Here is a 16,207-nt window from a genome sequence, read left to right on the forward strand (position 1 = left end):
GTGTCCTTCGTGGACAGCCAATATAACCTAACCTAACCTAGCCTCAGGAGATCAGAACAGAATAGGATCAAAATGTACATTTTCTGAGAGGGGGTAGATTTTAACTTAATACGCGTGAGTCCCGGAACTCTGTTTGGTGTGGGAGCTATAGGCCTAACATAAGGAATCCGATTCCTTTTGGCCAAAACATGGCGGTTTTTCAAGTACAAATTTTCAACTTGTTAAGAGGTGCTCAAACATTTTCCCAAAAAGACAGGTTTCATATCGAGCTCTTGACGTTTCAAGATGAACCACCAGGCACCTGGCACTGAAAAATATGATAAGATTGATCTGGGTACCGAGCCAATCTGGCGTTAAAGAGAAGGCACGAGAGAAGTAATAACCACTTTCACCTGAGCAGTTCATTGCTATAGCAAGATGCTCAGTAATTTTTCGAATCAAGGAGTGGCTATGGAAAGCCTATGTTATTAACAGGGAATTTGTCTAGGGAATGCGACAGATCAAGTTGTGTATAGCCACAGACGGGTGGTGGACTCTTAACAGGAAACTGTTGATCGAACTGCCATCTTCATAGCTTGGGGATCTCAAATTATCCTCCTTGCATAGGGGACAATGAAATCTCTAACGTGTTATTTGTACCCGCAGAAACCTGCACGAAGAAAGGTATAGAATATTTAGGTTCGAAACTTTGCACCCATCAATCCTGGGAACAATCCCAGTAAAGCAAATCTGGTCTTTCTGCGCAGAATTTGTCCTCGACAGAATCCCATAGCTTCAGCTGATTAAAATAGCACCTCTTACCCGGAAACGGAAACATTTCGCCTCCGAGTGACAGGTTTTTCTCAAAAGGGCACAGAGAATTTCTTGGTCCAGGTGCTAAGAACCCATTAGCGGTACACCTCTTATGATTATTATTAAGCAAATAACCGCTCAGGTTCTTTTTTGTGAGCTCAATACCGGCTGTGGCATTCACTTTATTCTCCAGTACTGGAGAATATCTACCTATACAATATTTCTGAAGGGTGTTTGTGTATTGTAAACCCCATCCACATATCATTATAAAAACGCAGTTATATATGACGCATGCGTATTTGAGACAAATTCATAGACTACATGCAAGAATCATGACTACAATTTTATGAAATCAGTAATAGAGGTATTGCCTCTACAGTGTTATATCGAATGGTGTTTTTATAAAAAAATATTTATTGTTTTTGGTTTAATTTTAAGAGTTTTAGTGTTGTTCCCAGGCCAAAAAAGTGCTTTGAAAATAATTCTAGGCAACGTAAGTAATCATCCATACATCGAAAAGGTCTACGTATTTCTGTGATGGCCTTAAAAGCGTTGTTTTTGATTTTTTTCTCATGTTAAAATGAATCATCCATCAAAGTTTAAGTTTATTTTTTTGAACATGTGTTAATTTTGTATATTTCAGTGCATTTTTTAAAGTGTGGTTTTTCATCCAAAAAAGTGATTTTAAAGTGTGTGGTCCGCGGTGATGTTCGAGAAAAATTTTTAACTTGGGGTAACTACTCAAAGAATTATTTTTTATATGCTTAAAAAAATTTTCTTATCATTAGATAAGACTTTAAAAAAAATTATTTAATAGTTTTTTGTGCTTGGTAAATCAATTTCTTTGATAAATAAGATATTTTATGGCTATTGTTTAAAAAACTGAATTTTTCTACCTGTGGTTTTAAACTCGTTTCAGATCGCGAAATAAAGTCAGGATCTTAAAACGAGTTTTTAAGAAACATTATTGAAGGAAATATAAACATTGTTTGATTTTTTTTATTACATTCTCATGTGAAACTTGCTCAATTTTGAGATGTATCAAACAAAAGATGGTTAAGAAGCGAAATTTTGGTTTCTTTAGTGTAAATCTTGCTCAATTTAGAGACAAAATTGGAGAGAAACCGATTTAGAAAACGAAAACACTCGATATTTTGCAAAGTCAATAAAAAACCATAATAAATATCAATTTGAGGCTCAATTTCGAGCAATATATATCATCTAAACATTCGGCAAAAATTTAAAAAAAAAAATTATTATGTAGCAAGCCAATTTTATTGAGAAAACCTAAACTAAGAGTATTTCAAAAGAAGCTAGGAATTTTAATTTTAAATGTTTCTATAGTTACACGCTCAATTTTGAGTTAATTGTGCTATCATAAAAAATTTGTGCTAAGCTTTTTGAAAAACATCTAAAGTTTAAAATCTTTTTTCATGCGAATCTTACGAAATTTTGAGAGGGCTATGCCAGCGATAATATTTAAGATATTTGTTTTCAAAGCTCAGTTAAAATAAAGACCATAACAATCTTTTTTTGAGTTGTTTTCTCAATTGAAAGCTATTTTATGAGTAAATAAAATTTGAGACAAGTAGGACTTTATAATTATACATTTCATCACGTGGTTAAAAAAGGAAAACTTTTATAACCAACGAAAAGTTTGAATTGGTTAAGCGCTATTGCCTAGTTAAATTGGCGGCAATAATAGGAAAAATGTTTTTTTACTGTGCAAAATACAGATCCTAAAAACAGGTTTTTAAAGTAAATTAATGCCACCTTAAGCTACAATCTCGTACAGTCAGTGGAAGATTTACACATTTGCCGCCAATAGGTTATTAAATACCGTAGTTCACAATCATATATTAATTACATTTTCTTAATCAATGAAATTGTCATTTTACATTAGCTTTTCCAGTTGTTAGTATGATTGTAAACAAAGGGATCGTTTTATCACGGGTTAAGGGCTTTTGCCAAATCAAGGTAGAGCGAGATCGTTTCCCAAAAATTAACTTGTATTTCAATAACCAACACTTAAAATGCGAAATTGTTTTTCTCATTTGGCATTTGGGACGCCACTTGCAGCCTAGGGTCTGGAGCGCCCGCTGCACTTGCTCTACCCTTGATCCGGCGCTGGAAAAAACCTACACAATTACCTATACAAGCACATAAAAAAATTGCAAAAGTTATAAACAGTTTAAGGGGAAAAAAAAGGTACTTCGGTTACTTCGTGAAGTTCTGACTAGTTAATAACTAAAAATAATTTTAAAAAAATATATAAAACAATTCTCCGTGTACTTAATAAAGTAATACAAAAATATATGTAATTTTGCTTTGAAATCCGAAATTTTTATATAAAATTATTCCTAATGATACACTTTAGTAATATCTAGAAGAGAATTGTGATTGGTCGATCGGAACATCTCCAAATCGACTTCAAAACATTTTTTTTTATAACTGAAAATTTTTTGGCGTTTGACCCCGCGAATTTTGAAAGAAATGCATTCCTTATTATGTACTGATTATATATATATATTTACTTAACAAGATCACGTCGAAAAATCGGTTTTTCTGTTAAAATCCCTTACAAATTTGCTAAAATGAGTTATCGCCTATGTAATCGCTTTACCTCGTAAATACATAACGAATTTTAGCTCAAATGAAGTCGCCATAAATCGTGTTCTGTGGGTCATGGACCCTCGCTCCTCTCTGTTAGCATTCGATATAGAACATAAGTCTAATTTTTCGAGAAAAATACAATAAACAAGTGAAAAGAAAGAATTGATTCTCCATTTGTTTTGGTTTTCGAAAATTCCGGAAATTTTCGATAGTATTTTCTTGACTTTGTCGTCGTTTTTCGAGAACCTTTCACAATACCACTAGTTGAAGCTACTTGTAAATTCTCAACTACCAATCTTTTATAGTTTTGTAGAAAATGTACAAAAGTTTTCACATAAAAACAACTATGTTTACGAAAAAAAGTTGTTTATATTTTTATAAGGAACATTTTTTTAATTTAAACTTTTGTTGTATCTCTAATGGTTTACACAGGTCCAACGGACTCAAGAGTCAATTGATCTATGTTGCTAATTTTCGGACTAATGTTTTGTGTCTTGAACACGCTTTAAAAATAACAGTTTGAAATCTTTTTTCTTTTTTGAGTTATCGTCGACAGACGAACGGATTCACGAAAATGAACTAGCATCAATATTTCTAAGCGTTACAAACTTGGGACAAAAATTACTATACATTAATATATATATATAACAGGGTATAAAAATTTGTTTTTTCCATTTTAAAGACACGAGAACTGTACTTGAATTGGTTTCACATATTTATAATACCATTAATTCAAAATCGTGTTATTCACGTGAGTAAATAAGGGTGTAAAAAAACTATAAACAGAGGGAGAGTATAGACACCCCTCTTGATTATAACACGTGGAAGATGTCACGCGCCTCCAGTATATATACAAAAGATTATCTCAATTTTCCTTAAAGTTAAAACAAAAAATGTTAATTTGTTGTTAAAAAGTCATGAAATATTCATATAGAGTCCACCATTGAATATAAAAATTTGTTAAAAACAAGGTTAGAACCTTGATTTTATTAAATACTAAAATAATTACAAAATTCAGGAAATGTTTGATAATAATATTTTAACGAAAGCCGGTTATATGCACTCTTGATTTACGACATCTGACTTAAATAAATTGTGTGTATACTTCCTCTAGTGTAAGATATTAATAGTGCCTTATTATTTGTATTACCTAATATTAGAATTCTATCGTGTTTAAGGGGATTTAGGCGAAAATAGACCCAAAAAAAATTGACACGGAAAAAATAAATCGAAAGAAAAATTATGTAATAGTGTCTCAGTTTTGAACGAAAGGACTAACAAGTGAAAACAAACAATTGATTGAGTATATTGTTGAAATACCATGTGTAGACAGACAGTGTTGATAACTCTATCACATTACACATTAATACATGTTACACATATATAACTGATATTCCCATATAATACATACTATACAATTTGCCATCTCACGGGTAAACAGTGATGTTTACGAAAAAATGTTTGAAACAAAAGTTGTTTATTTTTTTATAAGGAACATTTTTTGTATTTAAACTTTTGTTCTATCTCTAACGGTTTACAAAATGGGTCCTACGGAGCAAGACTCAATTGATCTATGTTGCTCTTTTACGAATTCGATCTCACTTTTTACATCCTAAGCACGCTATAAAAAGTTTTATATCTCTTTTCGTTTTTGAGTAATCGTGTTGACAGACGACAGACAGACAGACAACCGGAAATGGACTAACTAGGTGATTTTATGATGAGCACCTATACAAAAATTTTGTTCTTAGTATCAATATTTTTAAGAGTTACAAACTTGGGACAAAACTTAGTTTATCTTGGTATATTTCATATACATGGTATAAAAATCAACCAACGAACCTCCCTTTAGTCGACAAACTCAACTCAACCAACTCGTAATTACAACAATACTTCGGGTCTATAAAATTTTCGATCTATTTTTTCCGGGTCTGTTTTTTTCGAATCTATTTTAAGGTTATGCGGCAGTAAAAATTTGTTTTTTAGTCATATTTCCCCTACAAAAATATACATGGCAAAAAATGGTTTTCTTAAATCTAGGCAGTTTCAAAAATTTGCACGTTCTGTAATAAAACTCTATTAAAATAAATACGTTGTTTAGATCTTTGGTTTCAAGTTCTTAGAATCTGTATCGCGTTGGTTGTTTGGGTCAGTTTTTTGGCTCGAGCTATCGTTGTCAAAAAAGAACGCAAATGGACACATTCATCAAGTCTACTCTACTCTATAAATCACTGGAATACATCGTTACCAAAATATTGCTCTATTTTGAACTTTTTTAAGTGTTCAAATTGATCAAATTATCGATTTTCGAGGTGTGTATTCACTCTACGGACAATTGATTTCTCGGAATTTAAACGCAAAACATAATTTTTGTTCTTTCCAAAAAAAAAAAAAAAGAAAAAATTAATAACTCAATCAGAACAGGCTAGTTTAATGTTTGAAAAAACAACTAAAAATAATATCGCTTTAAAGACTGCAAAACAATATAAACAAGTGAAAATAAACAACTGACTGACTTAATTGTTGAAATACCCTATACAGACAATGTTGAATATCAGTGCTTGTAATAGATCCATAGGACCCACCAACAGAAATGTTCGAAAAATTTCATTTTCCACAGCGCAATTCCCGGAAAATCGCAAAACCCGTTTTTCCAATTTTCCGGGGGTTTGCGTTGTGGAAAAATAAATTTTTCGAACTGTTAATTTTAGTTTATTTCATGTCGATCGGTGAAAATTCCATCTTTCTAGCATATAAACAGAAAACAGTTTTTGTGGGTGGTGTTTCTCTGTGGATTCTTTTGACAATGAATCAAGCACTTAAAATGAAATCAGGCCAAAAATTTTTGCGGGATGTTGTTGAGAAAGCTTTACAATACAAATAAAAATTTTATACTTCTGATTTTTTTAATACATTTTTTGAGGGATAAAAATCGTAAAAATCCAGTTTTTTCAAATTTTACCAATTTTTTTACTCGAAAACTGGCGGGTTTAGAGAAAAATGTCTAAGAACATTTAATTATTATATGATAAAATTTTCCGAAGCGAATCGGTCAATATTACTTATTTGTAAAATTTTTGTAAACAATATCCTACAGGACTACCCACTGGCAACCTGATTTTTTACGTTCAGGAGCATGTTTTAAACGGGATCTTGCAAAAATTTTCCGTACGAAAATTAAGCATGCTCAACTATATTTTTAAATAAAGGTCCCGTTTTAAAAATCATTGACCCTTAACTCGTTTCTGAATTTTTGAAAATTAACAGGTCGTAAAGGGGTCGTTTCGTTCGTTGTCGTAATAATCGTGTCAAATAAACTCATACCGTGTAGTGTGTGTGTAACATCCGTTTTAAAAACACACAGACGCAGGTAGTGAACTGATTAAATAAGATTTTAAAGGCGTCAAGTAACAATTTCTATACAAAAAGATCAAAGATCGTTTGTATAAAATAATTAATAACTTAACTTGTCTGTTCACCTGTGTGTGAATAAATAAAAATCTGGTGTAAACATTTACATAACATCCATATATGGAATGTTCTATCAACTAAGAAAGAAAATGAGCCTTATTTCAGTTCGACGTTATTAACCGACTTCAACGGGGAGGTTATCAATTAGACTGTATTTTTATTTTTATGTTTGTTACCTCAGAACTTTTGACTGGGTGAACCGATTTTGATGATTCTTTATATGTTTGAAAGCTGGTGCTTCCCGTTTGGTCCCATTTCATTTTGGCCCAGTTCTGATAACGGTATCCATGAGAAAATCATTAAAGTCTTAAATTTGCATAAAGTATGCACGACAAGAGAACGAATAACTCAATATCACTTCGATCATTCTTTTTTTAGTGACAAATTAGTTCAGATTCACTAAAAATCACAAAATAAAAAAAAACTTTAACAAAAAGAAAACCGACTTCAAAAGAAAAACTTTTAAATTAATAAATAAAAATAAATTAAAATGCACTACAAAATAAAAAAATAACGATAACATAATGTAAGGATACAGCTCACAATGGAGAATTTATTCTAAATTTCCGGAAAAAACCCAGAAAACTCAACTCTTTTGTTTTCCATTGAAAGTTGTTTTTTGGTGTAGTTAGATAACCACTCTAGTACGAACAGGTCTCTTGAGTTACAGGAATCTACCTGCTCTTACGGATGCATGTTATCATTGTTGTTGCTCTCGATTTACCGTGTCATTCAATTTACCTTTACTGTGTTTGTTAGTGTAATTAAGTAAGGATTTTTTTATATTAAAGATGAAGGTTTGTGCTTTATTTATTAGTATTTAATGTTAATGTTTCGTTTTTGCAGCTCCGACGCCTATACTCAAGCGTGGTAGGGTACAGCTAGGGCTTTTGCACTAAATTTTACTTTAGCATAGGAACTGCAAAAACCATGTTAGAAAAACATTAAGAAATGTGAAAGCTCACATTAAAAAGTCGTTTTTCATTGTCGATAATCGTGATAAGACAATCTTAAAATGTAATAAAAATTTTATAAAAGGGGCAAGCTTTTATTGTACTAAAAAGTAGAAAATAATTTTATGTATGAGTCACACATACCCGACTATTTGTAAAAGCTTGAGGCGCTCAGTTTAAAATATCAAAAATGAATCGGAACGCCTCATCTACTCCACATGCCTAATTATTTTTCGATTCATTCTTGATATTAAGCGCCTCAAGCTTTTACGAATAGGCGGGTATGAGTGATAAAATTATTTTCTACGTTTTAGTATAATAAAAGCTTGTCCCTTAAAAAATATTTTTTATTAAAATATTTAATTTAAGATTAAAAAAAATGTATATTTATCAAATATGGCGGAAGCGATGGGAAAATCAGGACGCCACAACCTTAACATGCAGTCATCCAAACTAAATGTGCATGCAAAATTGTAGCTCAATTTTTAAACCGGGAAGTGGATCAAATTTGACTTGCAAGATTTTATTATAGATAGACAAGGGGACAGGTAAAACGAAATAAAAGCTTGTAAAAATCCGTTGAAATTTCTTTTAAAAGCACAATCAAAAACCTTCGTTGTATTTTGTATATAGAAGTAAAAAAGCATAAAGACAGTACAGACAATATATTCTCTCTTCAATATCCGCTGCTCAGTTTAAAAAACAATCAAACGAAATCATTTTTATACTATTTAATGAAAAATAATTTTTTTTTTATTTAAAAAAAAATAACCGGTCTTTTACTCACATTTATTAAACACTTGAGCCTTCATCCGTCATTCACGGTTTTTTTTTTGTCTTTTACTTACGTACTACGCACTCTCACACCAAGAGTTGAAGTTATTGACGAGATTACGAGGAGTACAAAAAAGTCGTAAATTCTTGCATAAAATTATAACTGTTTATATAAAATATTATCTATATTTTTATAAAAAAAATTAATATTATTACATAAAATCGTCTTATGATTATTTAAGAGACTTGTTTCTTTTTTTTTTAAGAGTGCTATTGAATTGAAATTTACCATATGGTGCCACTTGTTTAGAAACATTGTGTAATTTTTAACCTCTGTGTTTGTAATAATCATATCTTGAAATATTAAAAGTAATCTCAACAAGTGAAAACAAACAATTGACTGAGTTAATTGTTGAAATATCATGCATAGTCAGTGTTGATTTCTTTATGACATAACACATACAAACATGTGACACATACATAACTGATAATCTATAGTACATATTATAAAATTTCCGCCTAATTGGCGCCCTCACGGGTAAACGGTGATGTTTACGAAAAAATGTTTCAAGCTAAAGTTGTTTATTTTTTTATAAGGAACATTTTTTACATTTAGACTTTTGTTCTATCTCTAACGGTTTACAAGATGGGTCCTACGGACCTAAGACCCAATTGACCCATGATGCTCATTTACGAAGTCGACTTTGCCTCACTTTTTACGTTCTGAGTACGCTGTAAAAATTTCAGCTCGATATCTTTTTTCGTTTTTGAGTTATCGTGACCACAGACGGACGGACGGACAGACAACCGGAAATGCACTAATGGAGGTCGCTCCGTGGGACGGCTATAATGAAAAGATAGAACTTTGAGGTGTTTATGATTTATTTATTGTTATTTTAAGATTATATAAAACAAATTTCAAATAAAAATCTTCATAAGAACGGAAGTTGTACCATTCCGAAGGCACTCGTCTCGAAAAAAGGACCCTACTTGTTGACCTTCGATACAGCAAAAAAAGAAAGAATTTAAATATTTCACCATGAGAATTTTGAAAGTTTGTAGGATGTTTTAGTGGGTTTAAAATAATCTCAACTTTTAAGTTTAATTGAATCTGTGTATAGAGGTCACATGAGTGGTAAAATATTTACGTATTCATTGCCAAACAATTTTTTCATTGAATACCTAATTTTGAATTCATTTTTATTAATCATTTTTAATTGTTCTGCGAATGAATTATGGGTTCTCAAAAATAAAAACAAATCTAAATATGGCAAAAATAATTTCGTATTGTTTAATTACGGAGAAATAGCCAAAATAAACATTTGGTATTTGTCATTTTGATTCATTTAGTCCCTGAATCAAGCCCCTTGACACAAAATTTATTGAAAATCGTGAAACGAATTAAATTTGTACGTTTAAAATAGTTCGGCTGTTTGAGCCGTTGTCAAGGGGCTTGATTCAGGGACTAAATGAATCAAAATGACAAATATTAAATGTTTATTTTGGCTATTTCTCCGTACTTAAACAATACAAAATTATTTTTGCCATATTTAGATTTGTTTTTATTTTTTGAGAACCCATAATTCATTCGCATAACAATTAAAAATTAATCAAATTGACGTATAAATTTTATCTTTAACGATATTTTTAAAGCATTAAAAAACATTTACGTGATACAAATATTATTTTTATTCATAACTTTAAGTTCAATGAATATAAATTAGTTGCTAACTTGACTGGTCATGCGATGACCGAACTACTTTGAGAGAGTAAAAGCTAAATGAATTACAATGTCAGCACGATGCAAAAGTATTTTTGCCATCAAAAAGAGAGTAATTTTTTTTCCATTCATGATAGGTATACTTTTTCATGGAATCACCCATAGAATGGAATCACTAATTTACATTAACTGAAGGTGTTACCTTTTTTTAATAATAAACATTTCTAACATTAGCATTCAAGCATGTGCAGGGTATTCAAACAATTAATTCAGTTATCGTCACTTTAATCGACGCTTGTCTTGACATAAACTTGTCAAATGCTATTTAAGTGCAATTACATTGTATAGTGTGTTTAATAAATAGGTAACCAATTGCCCGTGGCGGGAAAAAAATTAATTTTTAAATGTAAACAATAAAATAAATTATTAATCATTTTTGCGTAAAGATGTGAATCTAATAGTAATAAAACCATATAATTTAATTAATCAATCAACCATTCACCCCCCCCCCCCCTCGCGCATCTTTCATTCTATCATCACTCTTTTAAATATTTAATAGTAATTATAGTTAAGGAAGTATGAACGGGACAGCAACTTTCGGTAAAAGGCGTAATTTTTGTTTAAATGTTACTCTTATCAAATTAGGTGAAAGGACCCCGGGCACAATATATTGATTTTTTGTTTCGGTTAAAATTTTTTGAATACTATGGATTAAGGTTGTTTTGACCATGTTGATCAAAAGTTCTTCTTTACTCAACCCTTAAAAAACCCTTCTCTTCCGAGTTACGACCCTTCAAAGGTATTGAGCCTAAATGACATATTGATTTTGGTTTCGGTTAAAATTTTTTTGAAAACCTCTCTTCACTGAAGTTTTGGAGGCACTAATTCCATCTATGCTACGTTTAAGCTTTTTACCTGTATAAATAAACAGTTCCATATGTGCAGAAAAAAAATGGTTTCGGAAAAATTCTCCTTTTTCCGCAGTATTTTAGAATTTAATCAATGAATTTTAGAGGAAAAACTTTCAGTATAAAGTTGTAGAGCTTATAATTTTCACTAGAAGACGGAAAACAAAGATAAGTATTTTAAAAACTTTCATCAGAAGTATTTTTTGCCTGAAATGCTCAGTTTTTACCAAAAATCATATAGCCTTGCACTGTTTAAAAGGTCCATCCCTTCTTAAATAGCTCGTAATAGAGTAACTGGACTATGAAAACAATTGCAACAATTATTAATTATATTAAATGCATCATACAGAAAACGGCATAAGTGAATATACAGTTTGAATAGATATTTAATTAATATTTTTTAATTATTTTAAACATTTTTCTTGTAATAAGTATTGTATACGGTTTACAAAATGTGTCCTTCAGATCCAAGACTCAGTTAACCTATTTTGCTCATTTACGAAGTCGACCTCCCTTTTTAAATCCTAAGCACTCAGCTTGATATCTCTTCGTTTTTGAGTTATCATCTTGATAAGACAGGCAGACGAACAGACAGACCATCGGAAAAGGATTCTTTAGGTGATTTTATCGTAACACCCATACCAAAATTTTGTTGGTAACATCAATATTTTCAAGCGTTACAAATTTGGGACTAAACTTAGTATACCTTGATATATTTTATATATCTCTATCTCTATATATTATAAATGCCAAAGTAAGCATGTTTGTTTGTTTGTTTGTTCACGCTAAAACTAGCGAATGGTTTTTAATGAAACTGTACAGCAATATACCTCATACTTCAGAATAACACATGAGATGTAATTTATTTCTCAATAGTTATAAGATATATTAATAAAAAAAAATTTAAATTTAATTTAATTTGACACTAGCTGTTAAACCCGCTTCGCTGGGTTGTTTTTGCACATTTAAATATCAATATTGTTAAATGAAAGACTTTGTTTTTAATTCTCTCTGTGTGTACGGAACAGTGAGATTTTTTTGGCCGATCCCAATATTATGTTTACACTCTCTGTGTGTACGGAAAAGTAAGGGAAAGATCGATAGAAACCCATGGAACATTCCAGAATATTCGAGAAAGTTCTAGAAAATTCGATAGAAATCCATAGAACATTCCAGAATGTTCGAGAAAATTCTAGAAAATTCGATAGAAATCCATAGAACATTCCAGAATGTTCGAGAAAATTCTAGAAAATTCGACAGACAGTACTATTGACAGTGGGGCCTATTGTACTATTAGAACTATTTTTTTAATCTATTTTCTATGAATTTCTAGATCATTTTTAATTCCACCCCCACCAAACTCCCTTATACACAATGGGAGCCTAAGGGCTACCCAATGACATAATCCCCTACCGAAGGTCAATGGTTAGTTTTAGGGAAAATCGGGGACATACAAACAAACACTCTCTTTTTATATATATAGATTACCATAAATTACAGATTTCTGTACAAATAGTCAATATAAAATATTTCACGGCCATCTTTTCTGATATATTCAATGAATAAATACGACTATTCTACATTTAAAAAAAAAGAAAACCATACATATATTTTACCTGTGTAAAACAATCCTTACCATTATTTCGAGTGTTATAGGAAGGGGATAAGCAAGAGCAATCTTTATCAATCTTTACTTTTAAACCTAGCGAAGCGGGTGGGTATCACTCTAGTACATGGTATAAAATAAACTGTTTATCTCGTTATGGCTCAGTTTGTATTTAATTAAATTGTTGACATGCCTTCTTGTTTAAAGATACGTAAAATTAAATATATAAATAAAATATTAAATGTCGTCAAATAATAATATAAGTTAAGTTGAGAAACAAGTGAAAACAAACAATTGACTGAGTTAATTGTTGAAATACCATGTATAGGCAGTGTTGATAACTCTGTCACATTTCACATACATACATATCTGATATATTTAACTGATATTCTCATATAATGCGCAAGTGTTGATGCGCAATCGTTTGTTTTTTTTGACGTCATGTAAATAACAAAAGATATTCACTTTGATATTCCTATATTAATACATACTATAATATTTGTACCTAATTAACGCCCTCGTGGGTAAACAGTGATGTTTACAAAAAAATGTTTCAAACAAAAGTTGTTAATTTTTTTGTAAGCAACATTTTTTACATTTAAACTTTTATTATATCTCTAACGGTTTACAAGATGGGTACTACGGACCCATGACCCAATTGACCCATGTTGCTCATTTACGAACTTGACCTCACTTTTTACGTCCTAAGCACGCTGTAAAAATTTCAGCTTGATATCTCTTTTCGTTTTTGAGTAATCGTGACCACAGACGGACGGACGGACGGCCGGACGGACGGACGGACAACCGAAAATGGATTAATTAGGTGATTTTATGAACACCTATACCAATTTTTTTTTTGTAGCATCAATATTTTTAGGCGTTACAAACTTGGGACTAAACTTATAATACTATGTATATTTCATATATACATGGTATAAAGAAGTTGAAGCTGTTAGCTGTTAGCTGAAGCGCTACACTTCAGAGAACATTCAAACATGTACGAAGTACGAACATTGAACAGTCGCGTCATTTATTTTGTTATGTAGATATGGGTTATCGTATTTCAAACTTGTTCACTTTACTCTGCCTGCAATCAAATATCTGTGACCATTCACAAAACAATATTCAGTATTATTGTTTACTGGTTTGTAGTTCACTAAGAAAATTAGTGCAACAACAAATGTATCAACATAGTTAATTGTTTGTCGCCCTATTAGCACAGTTGGTTAAGGCGTAACCAATTCCGTCCGCGGTATACTTCGGGTAGCGGGTTTGATTCCCGCCGTTGCAACAAAATTAATTTAATTAATAGTTGTGATGGGCTGGTGTAGTTTATGGTATATGCATGAAGGAGGTGCACTCAGCCTCTGAAATTGAGGAGTTGATAAATGAAATTATCAGCGGAAAGGTGGTAAAACACATATATGAAATCACAAAGGTTCTCTATAGCCTAAGTGTGTCGTGGACAGCCAATATAAACCCAACCCAACCTAACCTAGTTAATTGTTTAAGTGCAATGTACCTATACTTGTGTGCGTAGTCATGGTATGGACAATAAAATCAATGCGTACGCTTCCAGTGAATAATTTTGGGGTTAAAGGAGTCTGTTATGACTAATTTGCAATTCTTTACATGCAAATGTTATAGTAAATGTCATATTCAAATTATTGGAAAACATTAATTAATTAAACTTAATGCATTAAAATTGTGAAAATAAGAAATCAAATTGCACAAATATTATTTTTTAAATGTAAATTATCATAATTATTTATTTAAATTTGTGAGACAATAATATTAAATTTTCAATGTAAGTCATAAATGCAATCCATACAATTATATATGCATCTATACAATTCTATAATTAAAGTAGTGTATTGTTACCATGGAAACGTCTCCAATAAAACTCACACACGGTGCGAATACTTAATTGTAATATACGATTTGCAAAAAATTAATTATCGTTTTAAAAAACGTATATAACAGTCATCCTAGTTTTTTAAATCGCATTTGTTGGGAAAAGTTCGACTTTTTGGTTACGGTTAGAGTGGTCAAGATAAGTTTAAATTTGGAAAGGCGGGATGCTACCCCTTGGAGAAAGGCCATCATCTTGGTTTAAAAACACTTTGCATAAAATAGCGCTTTGCATCTTGAAAGTATAGAATATTCATGAACACTTCTTTATCCTCAAAATGAGTCCTGGTATAGCCCAAACAGATCTAAGATCATCAAAATGACAAATCTTTTTCTATCAGATTACAACTTCACCTCCAGGAATCTTCAGTTAAAGAAAGTAATTTCCAAAAAACAAAATCAAGTTCGCCAGAAGAAAAAAAAATGAAATTAAATCAAAAACCATATATAATATTAATTAAAATAAAAATGGAATTTAATTATCAATTAATAATTAAAAGTTTAGATTACTTTTCAATCAATACACATTACATTACGTTGATACAGTCAAAATCAACTATAGCGACATCGTTTATTACGATGACTCGATGTTAACGTATAAACTGAATTATCAATATATATGTGAATATAAGATCGGATAAAACAACATATCGGTTATGGTGACCACCTTTCATTAGAATCAGTCATCTATAACGACCCATATATATTTTACAGTGGAACCTCGATAGCTCGAATCTCGTTAAGTCGTAATCCTCAGTAAGTCGAACAAAATGCTATTCCCTTCCACTGAACCCTTAAATATGCGGCAGGTCAAATTGTGTAAAAGTCCAATTTCGTCATATTTAATTTATTTCAACTACATAAAAAATATATCAATATATTAGAAATTTGTCCATCATTTTGCACGAAAAATATCAGTTAGTTTGTGTTGGCATTAATCCTTAAGTATCTATCAAAACTTAATCACAAGGTACAGACATAAAAATTTTACACAAGCATGGCTCGAGCAAAACGAACAATCATGAAAATTCTACACGTACGTGACTTAAATCGAAAGAATATAAAAGTTTTACAAACGACTTCTTACCGTGATACCAACAAAATAAGCTGAAAAGTCCTATAAACACTAAAATCATGAACAAAATCAATTCTCACTACTCTAGTTGCTAAGGTCAAATCCATCGTGGTGGCGATTCAGCAATCATAATACAAATTTTTGCTTTTTCGACCCTGACCACGCGGTGATCCGGCAAAATTTTCAAAAACCCGGCCGTCAGTGCAGGTGGCTTCCCTAAACCCGAAATATTACTTTTTTTTTTTTATAAAATAGCTTATTTTTCTATTTGCTTCCAGTGATAATTATACCATTTAAATAAAAAGGGATATCGCTATTTAAGGATGTATGAGCATGGTAGTGGGGGCACAAATTTAAAAATAGATATTTTCAATTTTGATGATA

General features: G+C 31.2%; 1 protein-coding gene across 1 annotated transcript in view; it reads left to right on the forward strand.

Moving 5' to 3' along the window:
* Nucleotides 1–1,158: 1,158 nt before the first annotated feature.
* The window catches only part of LOC123302466, a 284,195-nt gene continuing 269,146 nt past the window's right edge, over nucleotides 1,159–16,207 (forward strand). Inside the window, exons 1-2 of the mRNA XM_044885379.1 lie at nucleotides 1,159–1,285; nucleotides 1,436–1,525. The gene's annotated coding sequence lies outside the window, so the exon portion shown is untranslated. The remainder of the gene's footprint in view (nucleotides 1,286–1,435; nucleotides 1,526–16,207) is intronic.

Source organism: Chrysoperla carnea, chromosome X, assembly GCF_905475395.1.
Source record: "Chrysoperla carnea chromosome X, inChrCarn1.1, whole genome shotgun sequence".
Taxonomy (NCBI): domain Eukaryota; kingdom Metazoa; phylum Arthropoda; class Insecta; order Neuroptera; family Chrysopidae; genus Chrysoperla; species Chrysoperla carnea.